Here is a 21,201-nt window from a genome sequence, read left to right as displayed (position 1 = left end):
CTGCCCCCGGGGCCTGGACCAGGGCTCCCCCACCATCCCTGAGAAACCCTGACTCTGGGATACCGTTGACTGTAGAGGGCACCATCGACCTAACAACAGCATGCTGGGAGAGACCGTGAAGCCCCATCGTATGTAGCATTCATCATAATTACAAATGTGTCCCGATTCCAGACAAGCTAAAAAGAGAGGAAAAAAAAGCGTGACTTGGAGTCAGGGAAATGTGGTGTTGTTATTTTCATTGTTCACATTATTAATTTGTTTACATCTCACTTTGTACCCAAAGGGTTTGCTGTGGGGAGTTGGGACGGCTGCTCCCACATCCCTCTGACACTTCTTGGCTGAGAGACGCTCAGTCGGGGAGGAGGAGGGGGAGGAGACTCAGGCGGCACGTGCATGCTTGCTTGGCCCCGGGACCGTGTGCAGCCACAGACCTGCGAGGACCTCCTCACCTCCTCCCAGCCCAGCGAGGTGCCTACCACCAGGGAGCACTCTCACCTCGAGCCCAGTGTGTGGTCCATACGACCAGGGAGCACTCTCACCTCCTCCAGCCCAGCGTGGTCCGTATGACCAGGGAGCACTCTCACCTCCAGCCCAGTGCGTGGTCCTTACGACCAGGGAGCACTCTCACTTGCCGCCTGTGCCCCCACAGCCCCAATGTACTCGTGCTCTGGGCCCTGGAAATTCAGGTCCTGAGGCCCCAAGCCTGTTTCCAAGGCGCATCTGAGTCCATCCTTCTGGGACAAGTGAGCGGGAGCAAGGGGCTGTTGAGTGCAGCCAGAGCCTGATGTGAGGTGCTCCCCTCAGGGGCAGGGCTGCCTCCCCACAGCACAGATGTAGGATGGTGGAGAAGGGGTTGGTCTGGGGGCCGGCAGGGGTCCAGACCATCTCTGCTGTGCTGCCTGCACAATTGACCCTTCGCTTCAAGGAGTGGAGAATTCTGAACTCGAGCCTGGCCTTCTGGGTCAAGGGTGAGCTTACCTGTCAAGGTAGGAGGCCAGAACATGTTCCATCGAAGCTTGCTGGCCTGATTCTGCATGGGCCTCTGTTTTACTCTTGCCCTCAGCCTCTGATTGTTTGGGGGCCTCACGGTGACCTGACCAGTGAAGGAACGACCTCATCTGCATATAGAACGTTCTCTGTTTTCCCCGGGCTGCATGGCCCACAGCTGGCAGCTCCAGCCCAGGACTTCTGTGCATCAGGGAGGTCGAAGTCCAGGATTAGGAGCTTCCTGACTCAAAGTCTGGGTCTCCCTTTCCTCTCTGGATGGCCCTCAGGGGCCCGGTCTTGGGAGGAATATGCACCCAGGTGACACTATCTGTGGTGGCTCCACCTTTGCCAGGTGGGACTTGGGAGAAGTTCGCTGGGCTTATATCCCCTGCATCCTTGGGGGGCTTTGTGCTCAGGACTGACTTCAGTCCAGATGCCCATTCTTCCTTCTGTGCAGAGAAGGCTCTGTGCCCCGGGGTGCTGAAGCGATGCTTCCTTCTCTCTATTCCTGGCCACGTCCCATGGAAAGGGTGAGGAAATTTTGCGATTGGATCCCGGGCTGGCTGGAGACCCGGGTGGAATGGTGTTCGTGTTTATTCTGGATGGAGCCCTTTCTACCTGCAAATCGTAGCTAATCCCTGGCTTCACCCGGAGGGAGACTCGGTGAGCTGGACAAAGGTGGGGGCCTGAGTCAGGAGCAGAATCCAAGAGCAGAATCAAGGTTTCTCCGGGGAGCCGGATCAATATAGACAGCTAATCCCCGGGCCTCTGATCATCCCTGGGCTCATCAGAGTGTGGCCTCTGGTCCCTGGAATACTCAGGACCTGGGTATTCTGCCTCATTAATTTTCTGGTCACCTTGGGGTGGGCTGGGGGAAAGGAATGCCTCCTGTTTGCAGATTTTGTGATGGAAAATCACGGAGTGTGGTTTGCTTCCCTGCCTTGGGCAACCGGCTGGGCTGCAGGGAGTCTCGGGCTGGTGGTGGTCGGGCCCTCGTTCCGAAAGCAGTTTCTTGAAGGATGCAGGTCGGAAGTGTAGGGGACTGGGCTGTTTCTCTTCTGGCCCTGGGACATACCCCATGGCTCTCTCATGTCTCAAGCAAGCCCTCCGGCAGGTGTTAGCTGTTCTTGTCAGCTGCCTCTCTCACCCCCGGAGCAGGATGGGGTAAACCACTCCCCGGCAATTCCAGAACGTTGCTGGCATCTCCTGCGATTGAAGTTTCATTGGATTTTCACGTCTGTTTTGTTTTCTTTCCCTTCCTTCTGAATGATGGAGACGGGGGGACACAATGGCAGTTGCTACGGATTGAGTGGGGGGGATGGGAAGCTGGAGGGTGGTCCCTAAGCCGGGTGCGTAGCTGGACCACTGCTCTGGGCGGAATTGAGTCCCCCAAACATTCGTATGGTGAAGTCCCAGCCCCCGCTGCCTCAGAATGAGCTATATTTGGTGACAGGGTCTCTAAAGAGGTGAATAAGTGAAAATGAGACCACTGGGCCCTAATCTAATCTGTGTCCTTATTATAAGAAGAGAAAAGGATGCTCTCCAACAGAGGGAAGGCCATACCAGTGAGAAGCTTGCCATCTGCACACCAAGGAGAGAGGCTTCCGAGGACGCTGCCCCTGCCCACACCTCGATCTTTGACTCCAGAACAGTGAGAAAATGCAAGCCTGCGGTGCTCAGTCTGTCAGCCCCAGCGCACTGACGCAGGTACACGGGGCTCGATGAGGGGCGGTGGGGTGTCCTCCAGCAGGGACATTCTGGGGTTGCAGCAGACTTTGCTCTGTCGGCACCCAGAGCCCTTCTTCCCACTGGCAGGCTGCCCCGCCTCCAACTCACCTGCTCCTGGGGGCTGTCACAAGCTAGCCCTGCCAGCTGGCCCGGCTAGAGCCCTGGGTTCAGGGTATGTGGGGCAACTGCTCCTTTTTCTCCACTAATAGAGCCCCGTTGGAGAGCCACGGGCTGGGATCGCTGCCTTAGACAATTTCCTGTTCTACGAATGCTAATATTCCAACCAACTGGCCTCAAGTGAGAGATCCGTAATTAACTGAAAGGAGATCACTTTTAAATCATCCCTGGGCACCAATTTGGGAGGCCAGCTCCGGGGCTGGATGGGCTGTGGGCTCAGCCCAGAGTGACTATTCTTATTTTCTTAACTAACAGGGAAGGACATGTGGCCAGGGAAAGGAAATGTGTCTCTGTGAGTTTTTAAGGGATAATAAATATGTTTCCAAAATTCTGCTGGTTAAATTCTCTGGAAAAAAAAAACACACACACAAGTAAATCGATGATACAACAGCGAGTGACTCGGACATCGGAGCCACACGCCCACCTCCGTGTCCTCTTTTGCATCTGTGAGTGGGGGACGCACATTGGACTCCAGACTGCAGGTCTTGTCATATTCTCTGTACGCCAGGCGCTATAGACTTTGCTAGAAGTACCCCCAGGCGCACCTAGGCGGGTGCGAGCAGGATGCGTCTGGGAACACCGTTTCCCATGTTCCTGGTCTTGTTGGTAGCTGGTGGCAGGGTCTGGAGACCAGGATTTCAGCCCCGGCCTGGTCACATGGCTCATCCCCTATGTCTGCTGGGGCTAGTGACCCCAGACAGTTCTGGAGGACAGAAGTCTCTGATTCGAGTCTTCCGGGCCCCAAATCAAGGTGCTGGTGGGGTTAGTTCCTTCTGCAAACTGTCCAGAAGGGTCTGCTCCTTGCTTCTGCCAGTTTCTGGTGGCCGTCTCTGGCCCCCGGCCGGTGGCTGTATCACTCTTGTCTGTCTCTGTGGCCACTTTGCCATCTCCTCTTCAGTGTCCGATGTCCCCCAGCCTCCCTCTTGTGGGGCCCCTGTGATGGCACTTAGTGTCTCCCTGTAATTCAGGATCACCTCCCCAGCTCCTTAAGATCCTTAATCCCATCTGCAAGGTCCCTTCTGCCAAGTGAGGTCAGAGGTTCTATTTCGTCCTGACCGGCCATCCCAGCCCGTCTCCAGGGGCGCCCCCCATGCACTGTCAGGGTCCTGCCGTCCCCTAGTGCCTCCCAGACTTTCAGGTCTCCCTTCTGCCCACGCGGCTCCTACCTGCACGTCCCTTGTCCTTCGGCGGAATCTTCTCGTCTGCCACATCCCACCTCAACCTCTTCCTGCTCTGAACTGTTTTTCCGTTGAGGTGAAATTCGCATCATAAAATCACCCATTTGAGAGTCGACACTTCAGTGGCATTTAGTGCCTTCACAGTGATGTGCAATCACCACCTGTGTCTGGTCCCCGAACATCTTCATCCTCCCAAAGGAGACCCTGTCCCCATGAGCGGTCACACCCCTCCCCACCCCTGGTTAAACGCTGCTTTCTGTCTCTACGGATTTACCGACTCTGGACGTTTCGTAGAAATGGAGTCAGACGATGCACGCGCTTTTGTGTCTGACATCTGTCACTAAGCATGATGTCCCCAAGGTCCCTCCATGATGCACTGCACCCCAAGGCTCACTGCTTTGTACGGCCGAGTACCATTCCATCATTCGCTGCTGTGAGCCTTTGTGCATGTGTACTGGTTTGAGGCTCTGTTTTCAGTTCTTTAGGGAGTGAGATTGCTGGACCACGTGGAATTTCAAAGTTTGCTTTTTTGAGCAACTGCCAAACTTGGTTTTATTTTTTTTTTTTTTTTCTTTTGGGGGGGGTTTTTTTTTTTTTTTTTTTCAATGTTCTTAAGCCCGAAGAGAGGACCAGAGTGGAGGAGGCTCTTTCGGTAGGGATGATGTCAGTCGAAGTCACCCCTACTGGCCACCAGGCTCTGCTCTGGTTGCTGTCGGCTCCCTGGGGGTGTGGGGCTTGGGACATCGGCATTGGCGACAGGTGTTCTGCAACACTGCTCACTGGCTCATGCACGCAGCGGCTCGGGGGTTTGGGGACATCTGCTCTTGATGAGAGCAGGGTTTATGGGGGAGGGTGGCCCCCTAGTACTGTGCAGAACTACAGTCGGGCCCCCAGAGACGTGAGACAGAAACACGTGCATCTGGGGGCACCTGGGTGGCTCAGAAGGTTGAGCATCCAACTTCAGCTCAGGTCACAGTCTCACAGTTCGTGAGTTCAAGCTCTGCATCGGGCTCTGTGCTGACAGCTCGGAGCCTGCTTGGATCCTCTGTCCCCCCCCCCCCGCCCTCCCCTTCCCCCGCTTATGCTCTCTCTCTCTCTCTCAAAAAGAAATAAACATTAAAAAAAAAAAAAAAAAGACGTGTGCATCAGGCAGAACAACACTGAAGTCCTGGGGGGAGTCGGTTGGGACCAGGCATGTGCTCCCTGATGGCAATTCCAGAGGGTCTCCTGCTGGGCTGTGTGGGTTTAGCTCGTTTTGTAGGAGCGAATTATGTTTTTGTTCCTCCCCATTCAACTTCATACCCCTGGGAGTGAACTGTAGATGCTCTGCCTCTGTCAATGCAAAAGGTACCAATTCATAACGGTGATGGGATTACAGCTTTGTTTCTCACTCCCTCCCCCCTCTCTTTTCCTTCCTTCTTCCTCCCCCAGACCAGGATTTCCTGAATGTTCCCAGCATGCTGTCCCTCCCACCTTTTTACAAAAGTTTATGTATTTATTTTGAGAGAGAGAGAGAGAGAGAGAGAGCTCGCGTGAGTGAGTGCAAGTGGGGGAGGAGCAGAGAGAAAGGGAGAGAGAGAGAGACAATCCCATGCAGGCTTCCGAGTGTGGAGCCTGATGTGGGGCTCGAACCCACGAACCATGAGATCATGACCTGAGCCGAGGTCGGACGCTTAACAGACTGAGCCACCCAGGCGCCCCGGTTTATTTATATATTTTGAAAGAGAGAATACCTAGCAGGCTCCATCCACACTGTTAGTGCAGAGCCTGACATGGGGCTCGAAACCCACAAACAGTGAGATCATGACCTGAGCCAAAGTTGAATGCTTAGCCCACTGAGCCACCCAGGCGTCCTGCATGGTGTCCCCTTGTGGGGTGCTGCTCACATTGACCAAGGCTGGCATTTTCTTACTCCACTGTCCTGGCCGCCCTCAGGGGATCAGCCGCCAGGGCCCTCTGCTTCCTCCCCAGGACCACAGTGGCCGTCCCCACCCCTCTGTGTAAACCCCGCACCCGTCCTGTCCCTCTGTCCCTCACAGAGAAGTGCACACAATACGATGCCATTTTAGTAAAACAAACTAAAATTTAAAAGTAAACATCCATGCACCCGATGTCCTTGTTTATGAGTGGATGAATATTGACACCATAGCAGAGGGACACATGGGGCGCATGAGGGTTTTTGCAGCGGGGTGAGGAAGACAACCGGGGGGCAGAGAGAGACAGAGACACAGAGACAGAGACACAGAACTCCCACCTACGGACTGACCCCTGAGCAGGTGCTAATGCGGCAACCTCACACCTCTGCCCTGCTGCTGGAGATGCTCGCCGCCCCCCAGACGGAGCGGAAAACATACCCTGTGTGGCACGCACCATGGAGGATCCTCCAAGGACCCCAGAGCTGAACTTGAACTGCCTTGGCCACACAGGTTGGGGCCATCCTCGGTGACTTTGGGGAGGGGATTTGGAGATGCTGAACCCACCGTCCGTGCGGTCAGCGTGTGCCTTCGCTCAGGCCACTTGGAGGTTCGACCCCTTGGCTCTGCATCAGCTGCTGTGCCCAGCTGTTCAGGCAGCTGTGGAGCTCACGGCCCAGGGTGCCACACGCCAGCTTCGTGCTCAGGCAGCTCCGGGACCGCCAATCGGTTTCCCTTTGGAGGCGGCCGATGTCCTTGGCCTGGGGCCCCTTCCTCCGCCGACTGATGGTGCCAGCCTGGCATCTTAAGTCTCCCTCGCTCTCTGCCTCCGGCCTGCTTCTGTCGTCACATCTTCCCTCTGGCCTCTGCTCGCCTTCATCCTGATGATGGCAGTGAGCCCACCTGGATAATGGAGGATAACTTCCCCATGTTTGCAGACGTTTCGTGTCTGCAAAGTCCCTTCCTGCCATGTGAGGTCACGTATCACAGGCTGCACGTACGCGGACACGGATGTCTCCGGGGGCTGTCGCTATGTCTGACACACACACATGCGTATAGACGGACAGAGACACCTGCCTTTCTGTCCTCCTACAACCACAATGGTATATACTTTACTAATAGTATCATTATGCTTGCTCTTTTATAAACGCGGAAGCTGTGGCACAGAGAATTTGAGCAACCGTCCCAAGGACATCCAGCTGGCGAGTGTGAGACCAAGGTTTCTGACCCCAGGTCCTGCCTCCAGAGTCCAGGCTCTAAACCACTTCTTTTCTAGATTCTTCCAGAGACAATACCAATAGCAATCAAGGCTGAGTACTAATCACCTGTCAGACCACTTCCGGTGTTATTGGAAATGCCGGAGAAATAAAAGGTAGAACTTCTGGAGAAGTGGCTCATAAGTAGCTGAGGAGAAAAGGCCAACCCAGGAGGAGGCGAGAGAGAACGTTCAGATACGGGGTTTCATCATCAGATGCTTTAGCTCTGGGAAAGTTCTCCAGGGCGATAGCTTCATGCACATGAGGTTCTGATCAGCAAGTATCAGAGTGGAGACGAGCCCAGATTGAACCAGGCTTCCCCCAAATGGATCATTTGATGAAGCAATGAGTGATTTAGCCATGTGCCCAAACACATACTTATATACATGCATATACACACATATATGTATGTTGGGACATAGTCAACATCAGCAGCTTGAGCCACTCAGTGGTGGAGAAGGGTTAGGGACTTTAAGAACACTTTACTGTGGGGGCGTCTGGTGGCTCAGTTGGCTGAGGTTCTGACTCTTGATTTCGGCTTGGGTCACGATCTCACGGATCATGGGCTCGAGCCCCACGTCAGGCTCTGTGCTGACAGCACGGATCCTGCTTGGGATTCTCTCTCTCCCTCTCTCTGCCCCTTTCCTGCTTGTACACGCGCTCTCTCTCTCAAAATAACCAACATTAAGAAAGAGAAAATTTTACTGTGGAGTATGTTCTTTTTTTTTTTTTTAAAGAAGCAAAGTTTTTGTTATTTCCAAGTATGTGCAGTACGAACCAGGCTACGAAGCCTAATAATTATCTGTAATCATCCCTTCCCTTGGACGACTGCGTATCCTTCCACGAGGTTTGAAGACTGCTCTCCAGTACTGTCCCAATCCACCTACGAGCAAGCTCATGACAAATGAAGACAGCTCGTGACAAAATGTCTGCCTGGTCCCCCTAATAATTACCCCAAATTCCAGCTGAGCATATGGGCGTCGAAGCTTCTGGGCATGCGGAGGGGGCCCCACAGAGACGTGGAAATAGAATGATCTCATGTCGGGTAAGAATAAGCAAGTGAGTGTGCAGACATGCAGAGGGGGTCCTGGAACATGCGTAGATGGGTTGACGGACTGGGTCAGGATTCTCAGCCACAGAAGCACAGGAAAGGAGGTTCCCAGAGATCTGTAGGGCTGGGCTCATCTGAATGCTTTTCGCCAGGGCTTGTGCTGGGGTCTGAGTTGGCGCATTCAACGGTGACTGTGCTGCCTGAGTTGTGCATCAGCTGCGAAATCAGACGACAGAATGAGGCAGGTGGAGACCCTAGGTTGTCTTTGTTTTGGACACAGCTGGCTGCTGGAGGAGGTGGCTGGTGGCTGCAGTCATGTGGACTTCCTGGAAGCGAGCCCGGAATTAGGTGGCTTCCCCTTCCTTGGTGTTCCTGAGCTGTGCTGGATACCCAAGCCTTCCCTGGCAAGTCAGACCCTAGTGAAACTGAACACACATTCCCTGGGGGAGGCTGATCCGTTCTTCCTCCCAAACTCACAAATGAGGTATTTTTCATGCCCCGGGAGGAGGCAGAGAAAGACCAGGAGGGGCCCTTCTGCTTGGAAATGCACAGATGATCAGGGGTCCCCACCCTGTGTCTTGCCAACAGCTTGGCCCCGCGCCACCTCGTGCCCTCCCTCTGCACCTCTGCCCTGGTGGTCTCACTTGGTGTCGCGGCTTGGAACAACACACAGAGACGCAGGTGTCTGTGTCCGTAGCCGCTTCCCAGACCGTGTTCTTGATGGCTCTGCGTGGATCGCTGACCAACACCACAGACTCACGTCCCCCAGGCCAGTCTGTGCTCGACCTTCCCTGTTGGACGTGGTGGGGGGGGGTGGGGGGGGCACTGGGTGGGGGCTCCACTGCTCGGGCCCTCACCGTCTCGTTCGCTCCCTTCAGTGGCTCTGTGCCGGGGAGGGGCCACCTTATCTGGGAAGGACTCAAAGTGGTGCCCACTCGGGTCCACCCTTCCTCTTGGGAGCCCTCTGCCCCCGGGGCACAGTCCTCTGATTTGTCACCCAACACAGGTGACATTTCGACTTGCACCTGCCACTTAACTAGTTTCTCAATAAGTGGAGAACCCAGGTCAGGGATCACCCCCCAGAAGTCCTAACGTTGGGCACCAGCACCACTTTCAACCTGTGCTTCGAGCCAGAAACCCAGGACCTCCCTCTCCCTCCTTCCCCTCACCTCCGCCCAGCCCCCAGCCAGCCCTGCAGCTCTTCCGGCAAAGGGATCTCAAGCCTCCCTCTCCCCATGTCCACCACCGCCTCTACAGGCTGAGCCAGCATTTGGGGGCTGTTGCGATAGTTTCCACTGGGGCTCCCTGCTTTCTCTCCCGTTGACTGAAATATAAACCAAATTCGGTGGGTTCCCCTACTCCTTAGAATGAATTTCCAATCCACTTCTTTGGGCCGAAGGGCGATGTAGACTCTGCCTCCCCCCTGCCCCACCGCCACCGTCTTCTTCCTGACGGATCCCTTCGTGCCCCTCGAACACAACACTTGGTCCCCAAGGCTGACACACACAGTAGGCTCTCAACAGATATTTCCCACCTGACTGAATTGTTTCATGCGCCGCCCGGGGAAGAAAGAGTCTCAACGAGTGGATCTGGGGGATTCTGGGGCCTGGGAAATCGTCTCTACAATGACGTGGAAGCATCAGGCTCCCCCAGGCTGTTTACTTGTCCTGGTTCTGACTGCATGCCCACCAGACAGCGTTCTCATTATGGTTGGCATTCCTGGGCAATCTGCTTCCTGGTAAACCAGCGCACTGGTGTTGAGGTCGTGCACGACAAGCTACCAGTTCCGTGAACGAGGGCACACATCTGCGAGACTCACATGTTCCCGGTCCCTTAGCTTGCAGGCTGAGAGTAAGACCCTGGTTCTGGTACATTCTCCACAGCAAGAAAGGTTTTCTTGGGAAGTTCTTAGGAAACAAAACTACAGGTTTTTTTCTGGCAGCAAGCCCCCCCTCAGAATGGCTGCTTCACTGAGACCCCAAATCTTTCTCATTTTGAACTTTTTACAAGTGGTGCGACATTTCAAAATTTCCTGTTTTCCTAAAACAAAGGCTTCCTGGTTCCCAAAGGTCCCCAGGCCCTCAAGTGTGGCACAAAGCCCCGGATGCTGGGATGGGCCCTCTTGACAGTGTATCACGATAGATGGGATTCCTGTGCAGGGCCCTGATTTTCCTTTTCAGGGAATTGCCAGCTGAGTTTGTCCTGCTGGGAAGCAGTGTTCTCCCTGCCCCGGCCCAGCCAGCTGGTGGATGCACGAACTATTCTCAGCCAATCCGATGCCAGCTGGTGGATGCAAGAGCTACTCTCAGCCAATCAGATGCCCCTGGTGTATACATGACATATTATTAGCCAATCAGATGCTTGCCCACAGATTGATGTGTCTATGGTGAGTGATTCATGCTCACTGGGAAAATTCAAGTGTTCTCAGGGGTGACAATGGTGGGCATGTGGGGCAGGTGACCTTGCTTCGTGACCTCCTGGCTGGCCCTCCATAACCCCTTTGGTTTTAAAGTCTATTGTAAAGCTTGGTCCTTCGTCTTTTCCACAGACTTTGAAAGCACTTCATACCTTTCTAATGTGTGTGTGTTTGCCTGTCCGTTTCTTTGCTTATAACTAAGAACTGACGCCTAAATTGAGGCCAGGAGCAGCAAGGAGGCAAGAGAACCTCAGCGACAGGGAGAGAGTCTGGGATTTCTCAGTTGCAGGACAGGCTGGAAGATGCTGTGTTGAACAGGCCCTGATGTAGAGTGGCTGACACAAAGTGAACCTGTATTTCTCAAAAGTAACAGTTTGAGCGCTGGGAAGCCCTTTCCCTCCTCAACATGGGGCTCCTGGGTTTAAGATGATGCCATTTCCAAGCCACTTGTAAGAAGGAAAGAGGAGTGGCACCTGGGTGACTCACTTGGTTAAGCATCTGAATCCTGATATCGGCCAAGGTCATGATCACAGGGTTTGTGGGACTGAACCCCGTGTTGAGCCCACATTGGCAGTGCAGAGTCTACCTGGGATCCTCTCTGCCCCTCCCCTGCTTTCTCTCTCTCTCTCTCTCTCTCTCAAAATAAATAAAATAAATTTTTAAAAAAAGAAGGAAGGAGGAATTGGAGGGAAACCTTTCTTCCTGGGAACATGACCGCACAGTTGCATATGCCATTTGCTGACATCTCGTGGGCTTAGCCACATTGCCACATCCAGCTGCAAGAGAGGCGGGAAGGTGATCTCTAGCTGGCCAGCCCTGTGCTCTCCTGGCACGTGGCTGGGGTGTTTTAATGCTATAAGGAAGAGACTGGATACTTGGAGCCATTAGAAATCATGGCTCCATGATGGGATGGAAGTCAGGGAAAGTCTAAGGAACATTCTGGGCTGCGAAGGTAGCAGTCAACAGCACACCGCTACTGAAATGATTGCCTGTAATGACCTGGAATCCAGTGCTCAGTAGAGCAGAGATATGGAGGAGGGACACCACTGGTACCACCCTAAAACCACGGGATGTGTGAACAATCTGAGGACTGGATGAGTGGACTGGCCATTTCTACTGTATGCGTTAACCAAAGGCAAGAGGATGTCAAGCTCAAAACTGCAAATATTCAGATCCGGACATCATGTAAAGCTCAGGGACATTCTATGGCCACGCTAAGCAAGAGCTTATCTTTCAGCCGGCAGAAGTAGCAAAAGCAAACAAACCAATACCCTCTGAGCTTGATGTGCAGAATGCTGAATCACACTCTCGCTGGAATTCAGTCTGTTTCGTACGTAAAACCGATCAGGAAAGCACCAAAACCTAAAACTTGGACTAGGAACGTGTGGCAGAATCTGCAGCCCTCTGGTGAGTGTGACGTCTATCCTCTCCTTGGACCTACCCTGACGGACCAGCCCCCATCCCTTGTCAGATGCGGCTGGTGTGTTCTTTCTAAAGAAAGCCATCCCTCTGCACCCTGAGAGAGCTCTCTTGGGAGAGAGAGTCAGTGCCCCTCTTCCCTGCCTCGTTGCCAGGTGACTAGACCTTGGCATGGCCCCAGGGGCACCCCAGATTCAGGGCTTTGCTCATTTCTCTCACCAAGTATTCCAGAGCACATAGATGGGAATGGGTGTTCACGAGAGTGAGCCAAGTGGTAAGAATATAGTTCATGTTGGGTTCAACTTATTTGATTTTTTAAATAATTTTTTTAAGTTTATTTATTTATTTTCGAGAGAGACAGGGACCGTGTGAGCAGGGGAGGGGCAGAGAGAGAGAGAGAGAGAGAGAGAGAGAGAGAATCCCAAGCAGGCTCTGCACTGTCAGCACAGAGCCCAACCAGAAGTTCAAACTATGAGATCATGACCTGAGCCAAAATCAGGAGTCAGAAGCTTAACCTACTGAGACACCCAGGTGTCCGTTGGGTTTCACTTATAAGTATGGATGCAGGTGTTGTGAGTTTTAGGTGCTCCATTAGGGCAGCTATAACAAAGTGTCAAAAAGTGGGGAGTTTAGAGCAACGGAAATGTTTCATCACAGTTAAGGAGACTCAGAAGTTCAAAGTGAAGGTGTTAGCAGGGCCTTGCTCTTGGAACCACCCAGGAAGGGTCCCTCTTTGCTCCTTCCTAGATTTTGGTGGTTGCTGGCCATCCTTGGCCCTCTACCGTGCCTCCCCCATCATACAGCCTTCTCCCGCCATGTTCCTATTCTCTCTGGCATTTTCCCTTGAACTTCCCCCTTATTATAAAGACAATGGTCATGGCATTAGGCTCCACTGGAAGCCAGTATGACCTCATCCTAACTTGGTTACATCTGTAACATCCTATTTCCAAATAAGGTCACACTCATAGGACTGGGGGTTGCCATTCAACACAGCATAGAAGAAACGTAAGGTTCCAGCCCTTATCCTTCAGGGCCTCCGTTTACACAACAGCAGAAGCAAGCACCATTTATTGAATTTATTGACTTTATTGAATTTCTACATTCCAGGCACTGGGCCTCATATGGGCTCCATTATCCATGGGGATATGGTTCCCAGCCTGGCCTGGCTGTGGGCTACCTGGAGGGTGGGTGGGAATGGGAGTCAATCTAAGCAAATGAGATGGAAAGATGTGCTAAGTCGAAGTACCTAACAGCCTGAGGATAGAATCTGGATGCTGGTGCTGCCTCTCAAGGGGTGATGTGGGCAGGTTTTCCGAAGCGTGTTGCTGGATTGGCTGCTGAACACAAGGACAGCTCACCGCGCCCTGCCCCCCGCCCCCCACATGACCTTCCGTCTAGCCTGTGTTTCTAAAGCTTGATGTGAAAGCTTGGAGTATACGAAAAATTGGTTAGCTTCTTGGACTGCTCACAGGGCTCTGGTCACCGAGGGAAGAGCCATCACCTGGAGCAGGCTGAAGATGCCTGCGGACTGCCCCCAGCACCCGTTCTCCTAGCTTCGGTTTGTGGGATAAACTCTCTCCACCTGCACGTGGCCTTGGTGGATTTGTCAACCAAGAAGCCTTGGCCAGATGCACACCTGACCCAGGCTCAGCCAATCAGATTCTCCCGGAGTTCTGGTTTTCGCAGAAACCGGAAATGGTTTCAGTGACCTCAGGGGCCTGTTCCCCTGTGCCTAGGAGGCTGGAAGTGATTTGGGCCCTGTCCTTTCTGGTATTTGGGGCCTCACTTTCCCCTCTTGTTTTATAAAAACAAGTGTCCCTGTGTCCTCCCACTAGATACTTAAATTGCCCAGAGTCAGATTCTGCATTCAAAGGACCTTAACTGGTGCAGACAGATTATCTGAATGTTTCTCACAATAGCTTCAGAAGCCAGGCATCACATCGTCCCATTTGGTAGTGAGAAAACTGAAGCCTGGGAGGGGGTCACCCAGTGGGTGTGTGTGTGTGGGGGGGTGCAGGCAGGTGACTTTGAGCTCTGCCCCAAGTAGCTGTGATCCAGGTGGAGAATGGGCTCCTTCTGTACCCCCAGCCTGGTAGGTCTCCTTGGGGAAGGAGCCCTACCTAATGCCCTAGAAAGTGCTGGGACAGTCTTAACATGGAATGTTTCTCTCTTTCTTTAAATGTTTATTTGAGAGAGAGAGAGAGAGAGAGAGAGAGAGAATGAGCAGGGGAGGGGCAGAGAAAAAGGGAGACAGGGGATCCAAAGCAGACTCTGCACTGACATTGCAGAGCCTGATGTGGGGCTTGAACTCATGAACCCGGAGATCATGACCTGAGCTGAAGTCAGATGCTTAACCTACTGAGCCTCCCAGGTGCCCCAGGAATGTCTCTTCTGATAGTTCCAGCGAAGGCAGGCTGAGGTTTGTAACCACACTCTGAAGAGATTGGCCAATTTCTGAAGCATCAGTGACCCCGTAGGTCCTGGGGACTCCATGAGGCTAGTTTGCCATGATAGAGCCTTGGTGGTGGTAACTCCATGGGATGGCAAAGTTGATGGCCTTGCAGGGGCAGGGATGGGGGTGTGGGACGGCGGTGTGGGATGGGGGCTGGGCACTGAGGACACTTGGATGAATTACATCTGAACTAATGTTTTTCTTTTTTTTTTTTTTTAATTTTTTTTTTCTCAACGTTTTTTATTTATTTTTGGGACAGAGAGAGACAGAGCATGAACGGGGGAGGGGCAGAGAGAGAGGGAGACACAGAATCGGAAACAGGCTCCAGGCTCCGAGCCATCAGCCCAGAGCCTGATGCGGGGCTTGAACTCACCGACCGCGAGATCGTGACCTGGCTGAAGTCGGACGCTTAACCGACTGCGCCACCCAGGCGCCCCTGAACTAATGTTTTTCAAGAAGGCGCATCCAGCCCTGTTGTGACTCCGTCACTGATATTTATCACTAAGAAGTAGAGAACATTAGAGCCACTTATCAAGATAGGCCTCCAAGAAGCCAGCGGGTGAATTGGCTTTTTGTCAACAAGTTTCATGAGCCTGTTGGGTCTGGAAGGGATATAGTGTGTCTTCTTCCCATCTGGGCAAGACAGGCCTGATGGAGAGCCCTGGGACTGAGGGTATGTGTGGGAAATCTCCATGCTTGGGGCTGAGGGAGCGTGAGGACCACAGCCCCCCACCTCTGGGGCCCAGACCTCCTGACCTGGGTGGTATTGAAGCTGGAGGGGGAGTGTAGGACCCTAGGCAGCACGGTGTGGGGTGCAACGTCCCTGAGTGGGGAAGAATTGGGAGAAGAGGCAAGAAACATGGGGGGAGGGCTCCAGGGCCAACCTACAAAGGGTGTCATTCTCTCACTTCTGTTCCCCGGGGTCTGACACTTTCCAGCTCCAACTTATGTCTGGCCTTGGGCTTTGCATCCCATATAAACAGTGTCTATGGCCGGTGTCCTGCCACTCTGGAGGCTCTTCCTGACTGAGTTTTGGTTACAGCCACATCCCCAGTGAGGCTCTGGACATGTGAGGGCACCAAAGACTGGCTTTGAACCCCCAGCTGATTGGGAAGTCCAAGGCTTTCTTTGGGGGTGGGGGTTCTTTGTTTCCAACAGGAATTGAATGTCTGCCTTGGGTAGGGATTGTGGGCAGAGGGGCTGGGGGTGGGGTGGGATGGGGGGATTCATTTGTGAACAAAGTAGGCCAAGGTGCTGCCTTCTGGAGCCCACATCCCACAAGGGCAGAGGCTGATAATTACTAATGAACATAACAGAGAGTGAGATTATGTGGATTAAGATCTAGTAAGTGCTGTGGGTAAGGGAAGTGGGAAAAGCTGGTGTGTGCATGCCTCTGTGTGTGTGTGTGTGTGTGTGTGTCCACAGTGTGTGTGTGTGTGTGTGCATGTCCACAGTATGTGTGTGTGTGTGTCCACAGTGTGTGTGTGTGTGTGCATGTCCACAGTGTGTATGTGTGTCCACAGTGTGTGTGTGTGTGTGCATGTCCACAGTGTGTGTGTGCGTGCATGTCTATGGTGTGTGTGTGTGTGTGTGTGTGTGCGTGCCCACGGTGTGTGCATGTGTGTCTGGGGGAGAGACAAGGAGGAAGTGTCAAATATGTGGTCAGAGCAGAATTTGCTGAGATGGTAATTGAAAGAAGGCTTGTCACAGGTGGAACTGGCACAGCAGCCGACTGGATGAGTCTGCTCCAGGCAGAGAGAACATCAGGTACAAATCCCCCCAGGTGGCGGTGGGCTTGGCAAAGTCAGGGAATAGAAGGCAGCAAGTGCGACTGCTGGGGGTGGAGTCCGACATTCCAGGGAGGGTGAGGTCAGGCAGCCCCTGGGGGTCATGCAAGGGGAGCTTGGAAGCCACATTGGGATTTGGCTTTTTCCCTGTTTGTACCAGGGAGCCTTCTGGGGTTTGGGGTGAAGAACCCTTCAGTGAGGGGATCACTGAGCACCGTGGATGAACAGAGGGTGGAAAAGGCAGAAGCTGGGAGACCACGTGGCAGGTTGGAGATGTGGTGGCGTTCTGGACACAGTTTGAAGGTTGGATTTCCACTGGATGAGACTGTAAGGGACAGAGAAGAGTCAAGGATGGCCCCCCAGACTTGACCTGAGAAGGCGTTGCCATCAACTGAGATAAGGAGGGACATGGATGGAGCCAGTCTGGCAGGAAACATTGAAGTTCAGTTTTGGGCAGGTTGGATTTTAAATACCAAAAGTCAGTGGTGAGTTCAATCCCATGATGGTGGGTGGCAGGGGTCTTCATCTTCGCTTTGAATGTAGTGAGGGGGCTTCAAGTGGGCCACTTAGAGACTTGACATGTGCCCTCCTGACCTTAGAGGCAGGCAAACTACCACCAACAATGGGGAAAGGGTCTCTGTGTTTCTCTCAGACCAGATGTAGACACTGGAGAGAGAACCAGCCTGGAGATACTTAAAACCCTGGCTAGCACGTCCTCCTAGAGATGTAAGGAGAGCCCAAATGGGTGGTCAGCCAGGTTCTCAGGGAGGGGCGAGTAAACAGAAGTGTCCAGATGGAGGGAAATGCATCTTCTGAATCACGTAAATGACATGAATCACATTGACAATTCTTCCCTTGGGGGTGTTGAAAGGACTCCCAGTGAGTCCCAGTAGTGGGCACTGCTTTTATCATCTGAGGGTGTCCATGGCCAGAAGAGACCAACACCTGCTGACATTGGTGCTGGACAAGGGGAGGCTTCCTGCCCTCCTACCTGTCTCCCTGCTCAGTCAGAAGGCGGTGAAGTCTGAAGGCATCAAACTGGTTCTGGCTGGGGGTGGGGACCTTTAACCTCAAAGGATGTTTGGGCTTTTGCCTATTAAATCACAATGGGCATTTAAATTACTGAAGTGACAGGTTTCTGGGACCAAAAGTGACTGGAAGACTTTTTATTATCTGACAATAAACATGCCAGGTTTGGGGCTCTCTTGGGATTTGAGGCAGGCTCAAGGGAAGAAGTAGCCAGGCAGACAGGTCTGGCCAACAGCGAGATTAGGGGCAGGCAAAGGAAGTAGTTCCTGTGCTCAAGGTCAAGTTTCCATCAGTCATTCATGGAGCCAGGGTGGTGGGAGAAGGAAGAGGACAGACTGGAAGATGGGGTAGGGTCTGTGGGGGAGAGTTCAAAACACATACAGAGGAGGGCTGAATACATGCTGTTTAACCATAGTCCAGCTTCCCTTTTCTGAAATATTTTTGTCTTTTTTCTTTAAACAAGTGATATTTATTTTTTCCCCTGGTTTTGAAAGCAATACATGTTCATTATGGGAAATTGGAAAATGTAAAAGAGTATGAAGAAGAACACAGAAATCATTAATAATTCAGAAGTAATTACTTTGCAGTAAGTACTCCTACATTTTTGGCACATAATTTGGTATACTTTACAGGCTACTTTTTGACTCACTTTATTCTCTGATATATCATGTAGAGGAGAGAGGCTACATAGACAAAAAAGATCGTAAGTTCAAGCATTATGAGCAAATTTAAGCCAGTAAACTTGAAAACTTAAGCAAAATGGCTAAAATCCTTGAAAAGTATAAATTCCCAAAGCTGAATAGAAATGGGAAGTCTGGATATTTCTATAACCATTAAGAACATTGAATTTAGTTATCTTCCTATAAAGAACACACCAGACCCAGAAAGTTTTTACATTCAGATTTTACTATTCAAGGAACAGATATATTTCTTTTTACACAAAAATTGTCAGAGAATAGTTCTTACAAAATCAACGTATGGAAGTATATAATCTTGATATCAAAACAAGGACAGTTTGGGAAAGGAAAATTATAGGCTAACCTCAAACATGAACATGAGTGCAAAACTCCTAAAAATATGCTAACCAAATACAGCAGCAAGGTAGAAAACAGATAATCTATTGTGACAAAGTCAGCTTTATTCCAGAGAGCAAAAATAGAAAATGTTCTAATTAACTTTTTCCACATTAAGAGCTTAAGGAAAAAAATATACGTTCAACTCAATAAATACAGGGAAAGCATTTACTTAAATTCAGTGCTGTGTTATGGTGGAAACTTATCTTACTCAGACTCCAAAACAGTGATGCAGTTTCTGAACACCTTTAGCAAACATCATGCTCAATGACAAAAACAGGTAAAGCATTGCTTCAAGCCAAGAATGTCCATTAACCCCAGTCCTATTCAACAATGTATTGAGGAACTAAACAGTGCAGTAAGACAAGAAAAACGAGTAAAAATATACAGATTAGAAGGAATAAATAAAACTGTCATTATGTGTGGAATGATGTGCTTGTTTTAGAAAAATCTGAAGTAATGTATAGACATATTTTACGAGTGAATTAGAGTGTTCGGTCAGAGTACTGGATACCAGATCTATATGCAAGTAAATTGCATTTCTGTACACCATCAATGATCAGTTACACATTTAAACTAAATAAAATTTATAAACAGCAATGACAATAAAAGGAAACTATGAATAAATCTGAGAAGGATATTCAAGATCTTGTACTGAGAATTATAAACCCTGTTGAGACATCTTTAAAATACTTAAATAAATTAAGAAACATTGCATATTTATGGCTAGGACAAGACAATATTATAAACAGGTCAGGTATCTCCAAATCGGTCTATAGATGCAGTATAATTTCAATCACACCTCCAGTAGAGTGCTATGTGGAAATTGACCTCATGATTTCAAGATTTATATACAATACCCCTGAAGGAGAGAGAACAGAGTGTGGGAACCTGCCTATTCTGGTATGAAGATCTACTATGAAACTATAGAAATCAAGACAATATGGTCTTATCACAGCAATAGACAAAAGGATGTATCACAGAGGACAAAATGGCATATTGCGGAGGTGACATTGTTGATCAGTGGAGAAAGGAAGGGCTAATCAATCAGTAATGCTGTAACAATTGTTTATTTTTGTGTAAAGGCACTATGTTCACCCCTTCACGCCATTTATAGAAAGAATACATGTTGGATCAAGCACTTAAAAGTGAAAAGCAGAATGTTTGAGAGACTTTCAGGCTTTTGTAGGAGAATGGATGTGTGAACATGTGATCCAGGAAAACAAACACATGTCAGGAAATAAATCATCAAGTGAAAGACTGATAAAATTAACAGCATCAACGTCTAAATACTTTTATTTATCCAGAGATATCATCAAGAGGGCAAGAGACACTGCCAAGTGGAGAAGATGTTTTCTGTCCATTAACTGAACAAGGATTAGTGCCTTAAAGACACAAAGAAATCTTGTAATTCAGTAAGAAAAGTATGCAAATGTTACAAATAGGCATTTCATCGGAGAAAAGATTTCTGGATTTCCAATAAAACTGATGGAAAGATTCCTACCCTTATTACTAACCATGTAAATATAAATTAAAATCCAAACGAGAAACCATCTCACCCCCAACAGATGAGTACAAATATAAAAGTGATGGGCTGCTTATCATCCTGCCCTACCCGCGTCTCTGTTCCCTCCTTACGGTACCTGCCTTTCCACGCCTAGATGTGCTACGTCCTCACTTCCAATGTCACTGGGCTCCAGCCACACCTCTTCCCCAGGCCCCCTCTCCCCTATGGGTGGTACCAGCCTCCTGCTCCAAGTCCCTCCGTGCCTCACCACCTCTGTCCCTTCTGTTAACCCCATCCGCTCTTTGGAAAGAAGTCTGTTGGTCAATGCCTCTTTGTGGAGCAATCTGCTTTTTGCCGGGACCCTGACTAATTCAGATTACAACACCAGAAACTGAAGAAGCCACGGGACAGCAGGAGTCTTTATTCATTGCTGGTGGGAGTGCAGACTGGTACCTGCACTGTGCAAAACAATTTGCCTTCAAAATCCACATTTGAAGACGTACCCCCTTACACACCAGCGATCCCACGCCCTTGCGCTTAACCCCAGAAAAGCTCGAGGGCACACGAATGCTAACAGCAGTCTTCTTTGTAATCGAGAAAAAGGAAAGCTGAATGTCCCAGTGACAGTAACACGGTTGAATACATCGCAGTACACGGCCCCAAGTGTACAAGTGACGGCCACGCGACATCCTGAGACACAGACAACTCTGAAAAACAACGTTGGCCATAAAAGCAAGTCAGAGGAACATACGCAGACAGTCCATTTATTACGTTTGGAACATGCTGTGTAGGAACACGTACGTTTGTGGAAAAATTATGAGAGGAAAAAAGGAGAGAGTAACCCCAAATTTAGGCTGGCGAGTGCCTCTTGGAGGTTGGGAGCGGATTATAACTGGAGAGCTGCTCGGAGTGGAGGCACCCCTGTAACAGAAGCGGTGACCTTCCTACGGGATGTTCTTAAACTGGGGAACATATTTTTATCTTGCACGTTTGATGTATCTTATAAAATTACTAAAAATAAGCAGACTTATTACGGACATTAGTTTCCTCCAGCTTCATAGTTAATGTGGGAGAGCTTTTTATTTTATGGCTGCATTGTCGCTGAATCACTCCCCTACAGCTGGACACGAGGTCCTGCCCAGTAACGAAGCTGGGTGGTGCTTTGCCTCACTTGACCAGCATCCCTGTTCTGGAAGATGCCATAATCTCTGGTTTGGGGTGGCATCCA

The sequence above is a fragment of the Herpailurus yagouaroundi genome, unplaced genomic scaffold, assembly GCF_014898765.1.
Source record: "Herpailurus yagouaroundi ecotype Mexico unplaced genomic scaffold, PumYag 77, whole genome shotgun sequence".
NCBI lineage: Eukaryota > Metazoa > Chordata > Mammalia > Carnivora > Felidae > Herpailurus > Herpailurus yagouaroundi.
The sequence above is the reverse complement of the archived record's forward strand: the minus strand, read 5'-3'. Positions refer to the sequence as shown.